At 41.3% G+C, this 13,866-nt stretch overlaps 1 protein-coding gene across 5 annotated transcripts in view; it reads left to right on the top strand.

Moving 5' to 3' along the window:
* Window positions 1-12,872: 12,872 nt before the first annotated feature.
* hipk1b (homeodomain interacting protein kinase 1b) overlaps window positions 12,873-13,866 on the top strand; it is a 37,419-nt gene continuing 36,425 nt past the window's right edge. For all 5 annotated transcript variants that reach the window (XM_083771722.1, XM_083771721.1, XM_083771720.1 and 2 more), the window contains exon 1: window positions 12,873-13,295. The gene's annotated coding sequence lies outside the window, so the exon portion shown is untranslated. The remainder of the gene's footprint in view (window positions 13,296-13,866) is intronic.

Here is a 13,866-nt window from a genome sequence, read left to right as displayed (position 1 = left end):
ACAGACGGGTAAAAGGGCAGTTGTTTTACAGACGGGTAAAAGGGCAGTTGTTTTACAGACGGGTAAAAGGGCAGTTGTTTTACAGACGGGTAAAAGGGCAGTTGTTTTACAGACGGGTAAAAGGGCAGTTGTTTTACAGACCGGTAAAAGGGCAGTTGTTTTACAGACCGGTAAAAGGGCAGTTGTTTTACAGACCGGTAAAAGGGCAGTTGTTTTACAGATGGGTAAAAGGGCAGTTGTTTTACAGACGGGGTAAAAGGGCAGTTGTTTTACAGACGGGTAAAAGGGCAGTTGTTTTACAGACGGGTAAAAGGGCAGTTGTTTTACAGATGGGTAAAAGGGCAGTTGTTTTACAGACGGGTAAAAGGGGCAGTTGTTTTACAGACGGGGTAAAAGGGCAGTTGTTTTACAGACCGCCCGGAGGGGGGCGGGCGGGCGCACAGATTGGGGAACCAATAGGATCCTCCAGCTGTTTTCGCCGGTATTCGTACGGTACAATTTATGCGCATGCATAAAGTGAGCGGCAAAGTGAGTTTAACCCATTCTGGGCGGGAACCCCTTTTGGTGTTAGCATCATGTCGTGCTTTAGCTATTGAAAAATAGCAGATCTACAAGCTCATAGTTACGAGCTAGATAACTTCACTCAGTCGGCGTTCCCGCAGAACTTCCGCCGGTATTGATGATGATGATGTCACGCGCGTCATGATGATGTCATACCCTCTATACTTGTCGTAGGACGGAGCATAAATTAATTATTACCCCCCCCCTCCTTTCTCTCCCCCCCCTCTCTCTCTCTCTCTCTCACACACACACACACACACACACACACACAGACACACACACACACACATACACACACACACACACACACACACACAGACACACACACACACACACACACACACACACACACACACACACACAGACACACACACGTTCTCCCCTCTTCTTCCAAGAGGAACGAACTCTTCCCGGACAGACAGACAGACAGACTGAGGACATGGGGTCCACCACGGCAGCTCAGACAGACAGACAGACAGACAGACAGACAGACAGACAGACAGACAGACAGACATGATGGGGGGAGACCATCCCATTCACCTCATGGCATCTTTGCACTCTTCATGGCCGAGCGAGCGAGCGCGTATGAGGAAAAGAACGTGAGTGGACGGCGGCGGGCGAAGTGAAGTGAGCGGGAAAAGGAAGGAAAGAAAAATAAGGAGAAAAAGAAAAACAACAACATCCGACCGACCGACCGACCGACGACCAGATCCACCCGCGGTGTTGTTGTTGTCTGTGAATGAACGACTCGGCTCAGAACGAAGGTCGCCTGCAGGGGGCGTGCAGAACCCACAGTGTGAAACCCCCCCCCCCCGCCCCACCCCCCCTGCCCTAACACCCCCCCCCCCCCCCCCCCCCCCTTCCATGCTGTGTTTTGTATGTAAAAAAACAGTGGCCCATGCGAGATGAAGATGAAGAAGAAGAAGAGAAACATAAACCAAATATCACTTTCCATGTTGCATTTTTTGCATGCAAGGTTTCTTGGCTTGCTCCTCCTCTCCTCTCTGCCACGGCCGGCCGGCCTCGGACCGGACCGGCCGGCCCTCCTCGGCCCTCTAACCGGGGCCCTCTAACCGGGGCCCTCTAACCGGGGCCCTCTAACCGGGGCCCCCTAACCGGGGCACGGTCGCTAGTCGCGTGTGCGTGGTGGGGCAAAGCTGTCCACACGCACGCACACACACACACACACCACTCTGCGTACTCTTAACGACTATAAAACGACGCGCCTGCTCAACTCAAGTCACGACGACTCGCAGGCACTCAGCGATCCTGTTAATCAAGTCACCCAATCAAATAAAAGAAGAAGAAATTAAAAAAAAACCTAAAAAAAAACAGGGGGGAAAAGGAACCACACTTGAATGTAAGACGGACATAATTATCCGACGATAACGGTGTTGGGGTGGGGGGGAGGGGGAGGGGGGACAGAATAACGATGTCTTAATTTGTTACGTGGACTTTGTACGGAAGTCCTTCTCAAGAGGCGTTTCTTTTTTCCGTTTCGCCGGCCCCGATGTGGTCCTAGTGTCCGTCCGTGTTTGTTGAATTCAAATGCATGTGTTTGAGCTTACGACCGATGGAAGCTCCTGATGCATGCTTGCCAAAACTGCTTTCGTGTCGTTTCTTTTTCGTAAAAAAAGATTTCTGTACGTGTTAAAGAATCTGTGTCTTCACTTATACGTCCTCATCATCTGACCCTTGACCCCCGTGTAATGTGAAAACAGTGTGAAGGAAAAATGACTTTATTATTATTAGTACTAATGTTATTTATGTATTTATTTGTTTGTTTGTTTGTTTGTTTGTTTGTTTGTTTATTTATTTATTTATTTCGGGTGCTTTTTTTTATTGCATTTTACTATTTATTTACGGGTCAAAAATGATGCTGTTCGAGGACTCGATTGACTCGGCTGTTTTAACTCGAGACTGCTTTGGTTTTTATCCCCCCCTCCCCCTTGTGTGTGGTAATTAATTATGTGACATGTTCTTAATGGTTAAACTCTCTCGTCTCTCTCTTGTTAGTTTGTTCGTTGCGTAAAAGAAAAAACCTCTGAAAATCCCAACCTGGGGTTTTTCTTTTGGAGGAGAGTTGTTGCCTTGACTTCTTCCTGACTCCGAGAGGTCTCTATGCTTGCTCTGTGCAGGACAACGGGTCCTATAAATACTGTCCCATATACCGGGCAGGGCGGTCCCCATATTATTATAGCCCGATACCGGGGCGACGAAATCCATATTTTGGACTATTGCATATTCCTGTATATAAACTGACGAGGTATGAGGGGATATGAGGACCCTGAATCTTTTTTCATAAGAGGACTGTATTTAAGATTATAAAATTATTTTACTCCCATAAATGAGAAACTTCAAAAGGACAGAGTTACCCTGGGTATATACAGTATACACGACTACAGGATGGAGCTGTGATTGCTTTGTAAATACTGTAGATAGTACAGAAAACGGAGTCGTTTGTGCATGAGAATTAAAGACAAAGAAGAAACAGCAAAAAGAGAACATGTTTAGTGGCTATGGACTGTGAGAGGATTTTAACTACTTCACTTTAAGAGTATCCAATATAAGTGTTACTGAAACGAACATTTTGTTAAAAAGCATGCAATTGAAAAATCTAATGTTAGAAATATTAAGTGGGAAAAACAAAAGTTATCCGAAAAACAATTATTCCTTTTCAAAAACAAAAAAACATTTACACTTTGTGTGCTTTTGTTTCTTCTTGGCTAGCAAAGATTAAACCCTTTTGCCGGTGGTGCCAATTACTACTATGAATGCTATTTTTGCCTATACCGATGATATGTTATGTTGGGGGGGAAAACCCATAACCGCTGAGAAGATAAACCGTGCATTAATAAGGATCACATGCGGCAACACAGACAATGTTTTACCCGCTATTATACGATCTGGTAATAGTTCAGTTCATCAGATGTACAGTAGGTCTCCCAAAGAGGAGTTTGTACAAGATATAGGCTTGTTTAAAGAGATGATGATGATGATGATGGTGATGAAGAGGATAGTGGGCGGCGGGCGGCGCTACATCACTTTTTAACCACATTAACTCCTGGCTGGCATCCCTAATTTGGGCAAAAACTTTTCAAAGATTTTCATAAAATTGCTAATTAAAAAAAAAAAAGTAAAACAGCTAAAATCGCCTATTATCTACAGAGCTTGTACATCGATCGAGCAAATCTTTTTTCTACAATCGCCATGTATACGCCGACGACAAAGACGTGTACAGTATGGTGTACAGTAATGGCCCATAAAGAGGTTCATGTGGTTGTTTTGCTTCAGCGACAGTGACTTTATTCCGTAAAAAACATCATCTTTCAGACCCAATCTATAACAGCTGAGGGGAATTATTAAACCTCAGCCAAAGCTTTTCCATTTTGAAAAACAAAGAATGTCTTTTCTTCTCCCCCACTACTTTTTACATAATTATACCGTATTATGATTCTCCTCACGTCACTGCCATTGTATGATCTGTATAACTCTAGAATTCTAGACAAAGCTCTGTTTAGAAAGTGCCTGCTCACTAAAACAAAAACTAACAAAAAAGTGCAAGCTTAAAGATATCAGGAACCTGCATCTACTATTGTTCCTCGAAAGGGTTTTTAAGAGGTCCCTGTTTATTTTCCTAAATTGTGTGTTGAAGACTATGCTCAAGGACAGTGTTAAAAACTTCAAGTCTAATTTACAAAAACTGTAATTTGTAGGTTGTATGAATGGATGCTTATGGCCTGACGATGCTACATGTTGCTTTATAAACAGGACAGTAATTACAGTCAATCACGTGTCCCCCCCCCCCCCTCCCCGTATAAATATCTAACAGTATTAGTGAAACAAAATGAACACAAATAAAACCATAGAATTTACTAGGGCTGCCCTAGTCTACTAATAAAGCAATTCTTAGTCGGCTAACAGTCATGGGAATTTGTCAGCAAATCGAGGAGTTGATTTAATCAACAAATGTGTCAAATTGCTTGAAATCGCTGCATGCAGAGACCAGAGACCAGCCTTTTGAGAGGCTGAGAGCTGAACGTTCTAATGCCCACAGAGTTCACAGACCTCACGTGTGACTACTGGCCGTTGAAAGTTTGAGTTTACAAGACATTTTGCTCATACTTTTTCAAGAGATTTGTGAAAAGGATAAACCTCATTGAAAACAATTGATTATTCGACAATGCGGCGACAGCCCTAGAATCGTCTATGGTATATGTCTATATACGACAGCCCTAGAATCGTCTATGGTATACGTCTATATACGATAGCCAACTGTCACAACATATACTCAAGAGTTCCGATATGTCTTTGTAGAAAGAAGGTATGTTTTTTTTCCGCATGGACTCTGTTACTTCATGTTCTTCCAACATTTAAAATAAAGCATTTCCTAAGGGCCGATTCATACTTCCTATTTTAGAGCCGAATAAAAGTCGGTTCAGCGCTGTAGAGCCTACAATGTGACATAATTTGAGGTTCGGGGGGGCTCTTCGGTGCTACTGAAAATTTCTGACTAGCCGAAATCATTTCGGCACTACAGCGCCGAAACAGCGGTAAAATAGGAGTATGAATCGGCCCTCACAATTCCTTAAAGAAATATATATCCTGTCATACCCCTCCCCCCCCCCTTCTCTTTCATTCATCCAGGGTCTCTATCATAGTCCCAGATACACACAGTTATCGCTCTGTTACACACACACACACACACACACAGTGACACTCCCTCTGTCTGTCCTTAATGTCTTTGGTGACAGTTAAAAGTCCCTTAGATTTTGCTCAGGGTTGAAGGACAGTTGGGTGGAGTGTGGAATGATCCCCATTACAACTACTAGTGTGTGTGTGTGTGTGTGTGTGTGTGTGTGTGTGTATGTATGTATATGTGCGCATGCGTGCGTGCGCAACGCCCAGGATTCAAACTCAGGTCTCCCATGTGAAAGTCCAATATCTTAACCACTAGACCAAAGGGATATCCCTATGGACCTGGGGGAGATATTACACTTTAGAGGCCATCAGGCTGAGGCATTGAGTCACTCTGCTACACGTGCGTGCGTGCGTGCGTGAAAGCGAGAGTAGATACATGTGTGTTTGTGTGTCTATGTGTTAGGGATGCTCCAATCGATCTGCCATCGGTCGCTATCTGCACATATTCTGCACATCGATTGGCAAAGATTCCAGACGGATTTTGTGAGACAGAAATTGTGATCTATTGACATCAATCGGCGGCAATCAAGCTGTGCAGTATAAATATATAAGGGTCAGCTTGAGATGGCCTTCCTTTTTTCTCCACGTAGAAATTCGAAAGAATAATTCATTTTTTCAATAAGTCATTTTTTTATATTCATCAGACAATAACGCTAATAAAAAACTGTCCTGAGGGTTAGTAAAACGCACAAACTTTTTTTTTATTATATACAATTAATTCTTAAAATCTATTGTGAAATAAATCGGCATCAGATATGCATCAAGCTGATCGAATGACTTAATACAAAATCAATTCCAGAAGTATCGCACTTGGAGCATCTCTGCTAAGTTTGTTTCCCTCGATTCAATCTGGTATTGACCGTACATGTACACAACGTAACGATTCATCTGGTCTTGACTGTACATGGTACACAACGTCACGATTCATCTGGTCTTGACCGTACATGGTACACAACGTCACGATTCATCTGGTCTTGACCGTACATGGTACACAACGTCACGATTCATCTGGTCTTGACCGTACATGGTACACAATGTCACGATTCATCTGGTCTTGACCGTACATGGTACACAACGTCACGACTCATCTGGTCTAGACCGTACACGGTACAAAACGTCAGTGTTCATTTAAAACATCCTCCGCGCCATTGGCGTAGATCTAGGTCAATTGAAACCTATTATTTAATGCTACGCTTACCGCCATTGCCGTTGTTCAATGGCAATTTCCACCCTTTTGGTGTTTTAAGCATTATGTTATACTTTAGCTATTGAAAAATAGCAGATCTACAAGCTCATATAGCGCTGCACCGGCGAGTGCCACGTTACGAGCTTGTAGGTCTGCTGTTTTTGAAAAGATCGTGAAAATGTGGCGCAAATCTTTGAATATATATTCTCTCAGAGCCAAAGTTTTTTAACTCAAACCTTTGCTTCTGGGGAGTCCCTACAACATGTTTTCAGATGGGGGGTCGGCGGCCAAATACAGATCATTCTGGGGGTCCTTGACATGAAATAGTTTGAGAACCACTGATGTAGAAACATGAGGTCTTTCAGAAAACTGTCATGATTTAGAAGACATTTGTGGAATCTGGTCTCAGGTCTAAATGTATTAAATATGGAGATGACAGCTTTTTATTATGAGGAGGTATAAAGTCTTCACCACTCTGATGTAGTCTGATTCATTCTCAGGTCTAAACTGGTTAAATGAACACTGGGTTTGTACCGTGCGTTGCTGAGAGACAAGGCAGACGAGGTCTTGTTTAATAAGAGTTGTTTGTGACCATGTATCTGACCATGTGTCTGACCATGTGTCTGACCATGTATCTGACCATGTATCTGAAACAGTATCCGCGGTCTGTGGCGGCCGGTGGCCGCGCGTTCATCCACTCTGTCACTTTATCTGTCGCTATAACGTCACCCCCCCCCCCCCCCCTCTCATAGTCTCCCTGACATCCCACAGTAAAATCCTCCGTGTGAAAGAAAAAACGGCGGGAACGGAACTTGTACGGAAGTGTAGTGTCACACGTACACTTTTACACCTGTATGCGCTCGCGGTTCGTTGACGACGTCGAACTTTGAAAGCGTACAAATGTATCTGGTTATATTTAATAGTACACTATCTCAGAGTTATATATAGAAGCAGAACACAGCGAGGATTTTACTGTGCACAAAGAAAACATTCACACGGGTCTAAAAAACGCTCACAACGACAACATGCAGAATTCTCAGTTAGCTCAAAGCGTGCAACAGAACGCGCTCTCATGCACTATATACTAAAACCTACGTTCATATTTACGGAGAGAATGGTGACTGTAGGGAAAAAAACTAAACAAAAGTAGAGTAAAACAAACAAACAAACAAAAAAAACAGTAAAACACGAAGAAAAGAAACGCATAAAAAACAAAAACAATAAATTGTCATAGGAAGACAGACGGTAGACTAGAAACTCGACTAGTTGGCCTGCTGTATGTCCGAGGTCAGAGGTCAAACTACTGTAGACATGAATGATAATAGTACAACGGGCCCTTGCTCTTAACAAAGCATGGCCTAAACCTCACATTGCATGCTAGAATGGTAGACCCTTATAAATAAATTCTATGGCTAGGCCTCTCCTTACCTCCTTGCCTCCTTGCCTCCTTGCCTCCTTACCTCCTTACCTAATTACCTCCTTACCTTTGCATTCTCATGTCCTGCTTCCTTCCACCTTGCCTGCTGTTAGGTTCTTCATGCGCTATAGTTTAAACTCCGCGGATGTCGTGTATGACATACAGCCGAGTATTAAATGAGGCCTGTCTCACTCTTATACTCCATAATCCCTTAATTATTTTGTAGCCAAATAGGTCTTTTTTTGTTTTTTGTTTTTTTGTTTTTATTTTTACAACTGTGCATGCTCAAGCATCACTAAAAATGGTTGATGTTTTTAAAGAAGAAAAAAAAAAAGAATATTTTGTTGCTGAGGCCATGCAAAAGTGTTTTGAATTGCCCTTATATGTGGAAAATGTCTTCTCTGAATGCTTTACATAATTTCTGCTGTAAAATGAAATCAGAATAAAAAGAAAATTTGCACTTTATTTATTTTCTTTGGTCTGGTGTTAAATTTATCCTATGTCCACGATTAGATTAATAATAATAATAATAATTATTATTATTATTATTGTTTTTATGTATGTGTGTGTGTGTGTGTGTGTGTGTGTGTGTGTGTGTGTGTGTGTGTGTGTGTGTGTGTGTGTGTGTGTGTGTGTCGAGTTAAGCAATACATCAAAAGAGATCATTAAAAGGTTTCCTATATTTTTCTCATCAATACAGTATTCTATTTCTACATAGCCTATGATACACTCCACTGGTTAACAAGCTAAAAGCAATTGGTTTTGAGCTGGATGCAATCCTACCTGGAGGGGAGAGAACAGATGGTGGAGGTGAACGGAATACTGTCCCCTCCCCTCCCAGTGAGCTGTGGCGTCCCACAAGGAAGCATACTAGGACCTTTACTGTTCCTAATGTAAACGACATGACATCAGCTTGTGACTACAACTTGTTCCTGTTCGAAGATTGATTGATTGATTGAAATATTTATTAACAGTTTGTAGAATTTACAGTACATTTTAAGCACAAACTCAATACAAAGACTGTTAACTGTGAGTGGATGACCCAATTAAGCATTACACTTGTTTACAACAGGGTCCACATTGTTCAATTCATCAAAACATTTAGAGACACGAATAGACACTTCTATGTAGCTAAAGAACAGAACAGGAATTCATCATATAGGAAGCAAAAAGGGAAAAGATACAGTGAGGGGAAATGGGGTGGGGGGGGGATTCAGATTTTACAGAGGCCAGTTTCGAATTGCAGCCATCCGTAGGTGCCCTTTGAGAGCGGTTTTGAAGGAGTCAAGGGATTCACATGTCTTAATGACTGTTGGTAGGGCGTTCCACATTTTGGTGGCATAGGAGCGAAAATAATTTAGTCCCTTGTTTGTGCCGAATCTGGGTTGTACATTGTTTGTTTGTTGCACTCCCTCTGGTGTTGTGGGTGTGGACTTCGTTTACATTAAGGAAGTATTTAGACAGGTACATGGGTATCTTGGTGGTGTATCGAATCTTGTGGACCAGACCCATTGCAAGATGCTGTACTCTGTCGTCGACCCTAAGCCATCCCAGCCTGTCAAAGTGGGCAGGGGTGAGGTGAGATGACTATTGACTCAGCACTGCTGGTCTCGGACAGGAACAAACTGCAGGTTGAAAAGACCCTCAGCTCCGAACTCGGTAGAATCTAACAAACTATCTTTACACATTGGAAAAACTAAATCAATTCTCTTTGGATCTAATGGTAATCTCAGCAAGGCAGATGACTTCTTGGTTAGAGTGGGTGACAATATTATCACACGTAAAGATGAAATTACCTACCTAGGTTCCATCCTGGAGGCTAATCTTTCCGGTGATAAAATGGCCACCAACGTAATCAAAAAAGTCAACCAAAGAACAAGATTCCTTTACAGGATCTCCTCACTGGTCAACAAAAACACCTTGAAGACCCTAACAGGAGCCCTCGTACAAGGTTTCTTCGACTATGCATGCACCTCTTGGTACCACAGCACCTCAAAGGCCCTTAAAACAAGGCTCCAGACTTCTCAAAACAAACTTGTCAGGCTCCTACTTTGCCTCACCCCCCGAACCCACCTCACCCCTGCCTGTGCACTTTGACAGGCTGGAATGGCTTACGGTCGACAACAGAGTACAGCATCTTGCAATTGGCCTGGTCCACAAGATTCGATACACCATTCCATTTGGGGCCCCATAAATACAATCCAACATGGGGCCTCAAGCAATCAGGGCCCTGAAGTGTGAACTAGACAGGTATACATGCATATCAATATCAATGAGGTGTATAGTGTATCATGTGTAGACCAGGCCCATTATTTAAAGTAGCTGCTGTCTTCTACCCTAAATCAGACACCCAGCAACACACAGGCTGCTGCAGGCCGGCCCATTCAGTAGAGTGACCCGATAGGGAGGGATGCAAATGTCTGCCTTTGTCTTTATGCGATGGGGTCGATCTGGCACAGCAGCATACTCACCTGGCAGGTTTTTGGTGCAATAGTTAAGGAACAGACAGGAACTTAATTGCTTCATTTTGGACATACCTTTCTATGAAAGAATGCAAGGGAGATACATTTGACACAGTACTATTGGCCTACTCAATGTGGACGTATATGCACAGTCACCCGATATCGGGTGGCACAGTTTAAGTTTTCTCCAGTGTCTAGTAGTTTATAATAAAAAAAACTTTTGGTCATTCGTGGCAATGCTTCACTTCAAATTATGTCGTTCTACTTTAAAATGGTTATTTGGGCTCCTTAAAAACGTCAGTATTTGTTTTAATATATATAATAATATAATAACAGAAGTGATATAGGCTACTGTCTGCAGTTATACTGTAGCAGTTATATAGTGATATACAATTTACAATTTAGGCATTTAGCAGACGCTCTTAAGCAACTTACATTAAGCAAGAACAAAAAGCATGCGAATACATCACATAAAAAGCATTTATCATGAAACATGCGTAAGCTAAGAAAGTAACAGTGGAATATCTATATAATGAAACTATACATATAAACTATACATATATACTATACTATGCTATACATATGTACTATGACGTGCTATGACTACATACAATGCAATTCTAGTGCTGTCTAGTGCTGTCTATACATAACATGCTATAAGTCTGTATCAAATGCTATCTAAGTCTCCATCATGGCCCATAGCACTTACCCTAACCCCTTAGATAGCATTTCTGTTGGCTTAGATAGCATTTGACACAGACTTATAGCATGTTATGTATACAGCACTATAATTGTATTGTATATAGTCATAGCACGCCATAGTACATATGTATAGCATAGTAGTAAATATGTATAGTTTATATGTATAGAGTATGTATAGTTTCATTATATAGATATTCCACTGTTACTTTCTTAGCTTACGCATGTTTCATGATAAATGCTTTTATGTGATGTATTCCCATGCTTTTGTTTTTGCTTAAATGTAAGTCGCTCTGGATTAAGAGCGTCTGCTAAATGCCTAAATTGTAAATTGTAATTGTAAGTCTACAGAAATGCTATCTAAGGGGGTAGGGTAAGTGCTATGGGCCATGATGGAGTCTGAAAAGGTGGGTTTTCAGACTACCGCGGAATATAGCATACTGTAGCAGTTATAAAGTGATATAGGCTCTACTGTCTGCAGTTATACTGTAGCAGTGACTTAGACAGACTGAAAAACAATGCTGTATAACCATTGGAGAATAAGAAAGAGTGAGCATGCAGCAATGTGATTCAAAAAGCTGATATTAAGGTCATAATTTAATAACAATTCACTATGTATATAACTTTAACGAAGTATTGAGATTGATTTAGATTAAAATGATCATACCTGGACACATAATTCATATGTGAACTATAGGGACTTTAGTGGACAAGAGATCCAGTATAAGTAACTTTACACAACGCTGCGACGCATTTTGAGCTTGTAGATCTGCTATTTTCAGCAAGTGTAAAATCAGCCATTACGATGGCATCAATTAAGGCCCGCCAAAACATTTTAGTCGACTAAATCAACTGTAGATTTAGTCGACAAAAATCTTATGATATTTAGTCGATTAAAACTAGACACTAAATTAAAACGTTTCAAGAGACTATATGACTAAAACCAAAATTGAGTCCAACTAGTGGTTCTCAAATGTTTTATTTGAGACGCCCTGCATTATTTAATTTACAAGAAGTCTACACAAATAGAGTATGTTGTAGAATAATTGTTATATTTTGACAAAAATCTCATCCAATAACGATAACAAAATATTATTTCGTTTTGGGTCTAAGTGAGAGAGGCTAAATGTCATCAAACCATTTGATTTAGCCCATTTTGATTACATTTAAATAAAAAATTGAATTACTGTTTATTTCATTGGCCCATTTGACTGTCAAGGGTTCAGCCTCCAGGAAGAAACCCTAAATTTGGTTTTCCCCCTTAGATAGCATTTCTGTAGACTTAGATAGCATTTGTTACAGACTTATAGCATGTTATGTAGACAGCACTATAATTGCATTGTATATAGTCATAGCACGCCATAGTACATATGTATAGCATAGTAGTATATATGTATAGTTTATATGTATAGTTTCATTATATAGATATTCCACTGTTACTTTCTTGTATGTTTCATGATAAATGCTTTTATGTGATGTATTCCCTTGCTTTTTGTTCTTGCTTAATCATGTAAATCGCTCTGGATTAAGAGCGTCTGCTAAATGCCTAAATTGTAAATTGTAATTGTCTAAATACAAAGTTAATACACCATTGCACATAAAAACGACTCCACTCCAGGGTGTCTAATGAAGTACTGTCACCTCATACTAGACACATGAAAAACTGCATGGAAAAATACAAAAACGGTGGCACTCCATCTCCAAGGAAAAGGGTTGAAGAGAGAGACCACCTCCATAGGGTATTACGGTAACTCATATGAAACGGCACGGCAATTACGGTAAATTGCCGGAAATGCCGTTGGGTTTCGCAGTTCAGTTCAGCTGATAAGGGACGTGGTTGGTCGGTTGGTTCAGGAGTATTTTCCGGCGAGAAGAAGTGGATTCCTCTCCACCGAAAGAACAAGTCCATTTTACGGACACATAATCGCCGTTCTACAGTCAAAACACTACTCTTTGTGACATCTGTACCATGAAACCTTCCTCCTCCGTGTGGCGCTCAGGAGACGTTGAAAGGAGAACTATGAATGCGTAGAGAATAAGCGCTGTGTGAGTGTGTGTGTGTGTGTGTGTGCAGCTAGCAGGCAGCAACAGTCAGACAATGCAGGCCTATAGCTATTAGCTTGTAGCAAACTGTGGCTAACGAATAGCTGCTAACTGTTAGCCTCCTCGTCCACTGTCTGCTGCAGCACTGGGGGATTTAAACCTGTGTCGTTACAACGACAACGACATCTATTTCGACGCTACAGCAACACAACCACAACAACCCCCGGTATGTGAACTATATGTTTGTCATTTTCTTTATCTTGTGGTTTGATGATGATGAAGTTGTTGGGCTGGGAAATGTAATATTAGCCTAAAGATTTAGACTTTAGATTTAGATTTAGATGTATTTTATCGATTCTTCTGTCTTGTACGTCTGACATTTTTCAAGCTTGTCGGGAATCGATCAAATAACATTACAGAGAGTATAAATCACACAAACAGGGGATGTTTTAGCTTGTCTGTTTGTTGGTGGGATGAATGATTTGACTGTGGTGAAGAATTAACTTGTCTTGTCTGTAACATTTCGGTGTTTTTTTGGGGGGCCGTTAGCCTCGTTCGTTAGCAATGGATGGTGGTGGTGGTTGGATGTCGATTCCTGTATTTTTCCATGTCTGTTGGATTATGTGGAACGGTTTAGGATTTAAATGCATTTTAGATTGTCAGTAACTAAAGTGTTGTAGATGTGTACTAGACGGGTACAGTCGTGTCAGATTGCATTATTAGTCAGTCGACAACATGATCATTGTTGAAACTGAAAGCTTTGCTTTTACAGTTGGTGGTGAATACCAGATTAAGTC

This window comes from Protomyctophum parallelum (assembly GCF_964188405.1).
Source record: "Protomyctophum parallelum genome assembly, chromosome: 8".
Classification (NCBI taxonomy): domain Eukaryota; kingdom Metazoa; phylum Chordata; class Actinopteri; order Myctophiformes; family Myctophidae; genus Protomyctophum; species Protomyctophum parallelum.
This window is presented reverse-complemented; position numbering and strand designations above follow the sequence as displayed.